This window comes from Thamnophis sirtalis, unplaced genomic scaffold, assembly GCF_051295495.1.
Source record: "Thamnophis sirtalis isolate CommonGarterSnake01/CBP01778 unplaced genomic scaffold, rThaSir2_p1.2 scaffold_11, whole genome shotgun sequence".
NCBI lineage: Eukaryota > Metazoa > Chordata > Lepidosauria > Squamata > Natricidae > Thamnophis > Thamnophis sirtalis.
The window spans coordinates 10,263,254-10,269,301 of NW_028261391.1; positions in this window are offsets into that span (position 1 = coordinate 10,263,254).

Genomic DNA, 6,048 nt, shown 5'->3' on the forward strand with positions numbered 1-6,048 from the left:
ATATAATATAAATAATATATAAATATAAATAATATATATAAATAATCAGCATTATTGTAAGTGTTAGCACTACTGTTATATTATAGGACAAGGTTAAAGCAATAAGGAAGGCAATACAGAATGGAGAATTATAAAGGCTAAACGGGCTATACAGAAGGCTGTACAATTACTTTATATTGTTACGTATGTTTTGTGTTTTGTTGGTTCTTGTGGTGTTTTTCTTTCCGTTTTTAAAGATTAAAACATTCAGTAAAAATTATTTTTTTTAAAAAGCAACTGTCCCTCTTAGTTAAAAGCAGGAACTCACACTTCATTCTATAATAGTGTACTGTTTTCCTCAAATAACAAATTAACACTAAAAAAATGGAATAATATCTTTGTTAATCATTTTATAGCTGTACAACTTCCATTTTTTTTAAAAAAAAATGTCCTTTGTTCCTTCAGATCTATATTTATCATTTCTATCCCTTGCTTTTATTTGTTGTTGTTTTTTTCATTTAGCCCATAACCCCCAATTTCATCCCTATCCATCCAGGACACTTTCCCCCTTTCCTTTTTTGTTCTCAACACAAAAACCACTGACTAGATTTTGAATGAATGCACTCTGATCCCACGCCGCTTACTGGGGTGCCGCACAAATACAACTGACCACTGTAGCAATCTGGATAAACTTAATACCACGTGCATTTTCCAGATGGACAAGCTGAATTGTTTGATTGCTGAGATTATCACGAAATGAGGGTGAATTACTGCTCTGGTACTTGTTTGTGAGTATTCTTAATAATAGAGTGTCATGTATTAATAATAGTGTTTCACACATAACAAAAGCAATAGCAGAAAGTACATCTTTTGGTTCCATTATGAAATCATTTTTTTCCCCCTGCGGTTCAGAATGAAAGTTCACAGCGCAGGGAAAATTCCAGCTCTGCTGCTCAGATTTTTATATAGATTTGGAGAGAAAGATTGCTTATTTATTTGTTATATTGACATTGGATGGTGCACGGTGAATATTTACTATAACTAGTTTGCGGTAATCCCGTGTACATTCTTTCCTGGGTTTTTCACTTGCAATCTATAGTTTATAAGAAGCATTGCGAAACAAGAAAAATGGAAATTGTCTTCTGCCAAGTTATCCAGTTTCCCTTTTCAAAAATAAAGGTAGACAAAATGATGGACCTGCAACTATGAAGAACATTGGATGAAATGGGGTATCTAGATGCCTTTTAAACGGATTTCAGTCCCAAACATTGGATTGAACCTGCATTGGTTCCTAATGTGGATAAACTTCCTTAGAACCTGGATGAGTAAGTTCCATTTTACTGCTCTTCTTAGATTCTTCATTCTGTATCATTAATCATCGCATACTTCTGGATGGTCTGCATGAGCTGGAACTGGGAAGCAACATTTTCCTGTGGATCTTCTCCTTTCTAAGTGGACAGCTCCAATTACAGATTAATCTTGAACTTACTACAGTTCATTTAATGACCAAAGTTACCAATGACACAGAAAAAAGTGACATGATCACACTTACGACCATTGCAGTGTTCCCATGGTCAGATGAACAACTGGCTCATATTTATGACGGTTGCAGGGTCCCAAGGTCATTTGATCACCTTTTGCGACCTTCTGACAAACAAAATCAATGGGGAAGTGAAATTCACTTAACAACCATGTTATTAATTTAACACCTATAGTGATTCACTACATCACGACAGATGCAGTCACGACATAAGCCTAAGACTGAAAATCAGGCTTGTCAGATGTTACATCTTTTCTATCCTGCTCTACGGAGTAGATAGTTGGTCTCTGACAGAAAACCACTTGAATAAACTAGAAGCATTTGAAATGTGGATTTACAAACGGCTGTTACGTATAAGCTGCGTTGACAAAATTTGAATTTGAATTTGAATTTACTTTATTTGTATGCCGCCCTTTTCCGTGAAGGGACTCAGGGCGGCTCACAATTCAAGGGAAAGGAAAAAAACAAACAAAATTACAAAACATAAAGACCATACACAGCTAAAAAACACAACAATCATACCATTCGGAGTGGGGCTGCAAGTCTTTAGCCCCAGGCCTGTCGGAACAGCCAGGTTTTAAGGGCTATGCGGAAGGCCTGGAGGGTGGTGAGGGTATGAATCTCCACGGGGAGTTCATTCCACAGGGTCGGAGCAGCCACAGAGAAGGCCCTCCTCCGGGTAGTCGCCAGTCGACACTGGGCAGCTGATGGAATTCGGAGGAGGCCTAGTCTGTGGGATCTTATTGGTCTGGTGGAGGTAATTGGCAGTAGGCGGTCTCTCAAGTACCCAGATCCAATACCATGAATCACAAATGAGGAGGTGATAAGCCTCATGGGAAAGCCAAGGGAGATCATCAAAGCCATTAAAAAGCTAAAGTTGGAATCTTTGGCCTGCCACACTTTCTATTATTCTGCTATGCATTTTCTATTGTGGAAAAAATGGGAGGGGGGATTGTAAGGAGTCACATACTATGTAGCCACAACAAAATTCTCTCTAGAAAACCAAGGTCATCCTTTGTCTCTGCACCTGACCGGAATTGGATGGGTGGAACTGCCAGCATGGCAGTGGGAGATTGAACCATGTGATGGACTTGTGGGTACGGGGGCAAGATCTTCAACTTTCAACTGGGTGGGGAAAACCGGGAAGCTTTCAGGTTCAGGTTTTCCCAGATGTGCCAACATGTCTCTCTTAATAAATTGGAACTTTGAGTAATACTTTGCCTCATACTCTGATTTATTTTTGGATGCTATTTGGAACCCTGACACAAAGGAAAGATTGAAGGCAAATGAGGTCCAGGCAGAAGAAGAACATCATGGCTTCAAAACCTGAGGGACTAGTTTGGATAAAACTCAGAAGCACTTTTTGGTGCGGCTGTTGACAAAAATAGGATTGCCAACATGATCTCCAGCGTCTGATGACAGATATGGCACAAGAAGAAGAAGAAGTGATTCACTTAACAACTGTGGTAAGATTGATTGTAAAATGGGGCAAAACTCACTTAACCTGCCTCGCTTAGCAACAGAAGTTTTGGGCTCAATTGTGGTAGTAAGTCTAGGACTACATCTATTAGCAATTAGGATGATCAGTTCAGCCCTCGGCTACTCCTGTTAAGTTTAGTAAAGTAGATCAGGATAACAATGTAAAATATAGGGATTTGGAGGGCCGGGAGACTCAAACGTATTTGCCACTTGACTGTACCCCAAAGTTTAATTTCCATTACAACATTATTTTTCCTGGCAGGACTTTATTTAATGCTGTGTAAATTAGTCTGATCAAACAAAATTAGTTGCTTTAGTGGATGGTGATGTCTGTCTCCCAGGAATAAATGTATTTGTTAACTTCAGAATAATGGTATGCTTTTCTCTTTAAAGATGAGTCTTCTCTCTCCCTATCTATCTAGGTATTTCATATGCTTTCATTACATATTTATTTCTACATCACCTGTTTAATTTTCTCTCTCTCAATTTTAAAAATGACGGAGGTCCTCACAAGTTTTTATTTGTATGGATTATATTTACTGCATTAAAAATTAAAAAACAGATGCATTAGGTGCTGCTCTCACTCTTCACAGTTGTTGGATGGGATTTTAAGAGTGAGTTATTTTTTTAACCTAGGTGAGAAAGAGTTTTGATTTCCAGCACCCCTGAGAGAACAATCAACCAATGGAAGAGAAGTTGCCTTCGCAAGTTGTGGGAGCTTCATCCCTGGAGGCTTTCAAGAAGAGACTGGACTACCATTTGTCAGAAATGGTGTAGGGCAGCAACGGCAAACCTTTTTTGGCTCACGTGCCATAAGCGGGGGGAGTCATGCGTGGGCGTGCCGCACCCGTAATGCAATGGGCGACACCCCCAGCGCGCATGCACGCATGATAGGCGTGACCCATTTTTTGTATGCTTTTTTGCCATCCTCAGGCTCGAGGCTTTATAAGAAAACGGACTTCCGGTTTGTTCGTAGGGCCAGTTTAAGCCTTCCAGAGGCTTCAGGGACCTTCAGGAGGCTTCCCTGAAGGCTCTGGAGGACGAAAAACGACCCAACGAGCAAACCGGAAGTCACTTAGGGTCTTGCTCGTAGGGTCGTTTTTAGTCCTCCAGAGCCTTCAGGGACCTTCAGGAGGCTTCCCTGAAGGCTCTGGAGGGCTTAAACCAGCCCTATGAGCAAATCGGAAGTCCATTCTCAAACTTCTGGTTTGCCCATAAGGCCGGATTTTTGCGCTCTGGAGGCTTCAGGGAAGCTCCTGAAGCCTCCGGAGGGCCTCAGGGGGGGGGGGGGGGGAGGAGGCTGTTTTTGCCCTCCCCAGGCTCCTATAAAGCCTCTGAAGCCTGGGGAGGGCGGAAAATGGCTTTAAAAAAGGCTGAACTCAGCTGACAGGACAACGCCTCACATGCCCTGACAAATGGCTGCGCGTGCCACCTGTGGCACGTGTGCCATAGGTTCGCCATCCCGGGTGTAGGGTGTCCTGCTTGAATGGGGGTTGGACTAGATGACTTATATGGTCCCTTCCAACTTTGTTAATCTATTAATCTGATTTAGAAGGACACCCAGAGTCCTAGGACCACACCTTAGAACATATTGTTTTAGGTGAAAAGATGATATAAGGGTAATTCCTCAGGTCATGTCCATTCTTTCAGTGACTGTTCAAAGTTACGCTGGCTCTAAATAACTTTATTTATTACCAGTCCCAGAATTTTGGCTGCCACAGTATCTCCTCCCCTCTGCATAATCACATGATCATAATTTTTGACATCCCCTGCTGGTTTCCCACAAGCAGTTTATATATCACAATTGCCAGGTCTACACAACATGATACTTGCTCCTGGGGAGGAAATCTATGGCAAATCCAGACAGCATATTAAAAACCAGAGGCATCACCTTGCCAACAAAAGTCAAGGTTATGGTTTTCCCAGTTGTAATGTAGGACTGTGAAAGTTGGACCGTAAGAAAGGCTGAGTGCCAAAGAATTGAGGCCTTTGAACTATGGTGCTGGGGGAGATTCCTGCGAGTCCCTTGGACTGCAAGGCGATCAAACCGGTCAGTCCTAGAGGAGATCAACCGTGACTGCTCTTTAGAAGGCCAAATCCTGAAGAGGAAACTCAAATACTTTGGCCACCTAATGAGAAGGAGGGACTCACTGGAGAAGAGCCTCATGCTGGGAAAGATTGAGGGCAAAAGAAGAAGGGGACGACAGAGAATGAGGTGGCTGGATGGAGTCACCAAAGCAGTAGGGATGAGCTTAAATGGACTCTGGGGGTTGGTAGAGGGCAGGAAGGCCTGGAGGAACGTTGTCCATGGGGTTGCGATGGGTCAGACACGACTTCGCAGCTAACAATACACAACCTGTTGGTCCAAAACTAAATAAAATCTCCAGATAGATTGTAATTATTATAATACAAGTTATCCTGGTTTAGCAACTACAATTGGGAGCAGCAATTCAGTCATTAAGTGAAACCCTCACTAACTGAATCTATGATTGTGCTAATGATCTTACTTCAGCTTTTTTCAGATTAGTTGGACTAGAAGACCTTCAAGGTCTTCTGCCAATTATGTTATTATGTTCTGTTCTGTTTCCTTTGCTTTCCAGATGTGTGAAAATAAAAAAAAATTGTAATGATTGGCCATAAAGTTACTTTTTCATCACCAGCATAACTCGGGACCAAGAGATCATCAATAAGCACAATCAATGCTGTCTTCGTTTTGAACCCAGGTCTTCAAGTCCAACACCCCCTGTTCAAGCAGGAGACCCTATAGCAGTGTTTCTCAACCTTGGCAACTTGAAGATGTCCGGACTTCAACTCCCAGAATTCCCCAGCCAGCGAATGCTGGCTGGGGAATTCTGGGAATTGAAGTCCGGACATCTTCAAGTTGCCAAGGTTGAGAAACACTGCCCTGTAGCATTCTAGACAAATCTTAAAAACCTCTAGTCTTGGAGCACTCACAACTTTTGGAGGCAAGTCGTTCCACTGATTAATTCTTCTCCTTGTCAGGAAATTTCTCCTTAGTTCCAGGTTGGTTTCTTGGTAGGTTTCCACCC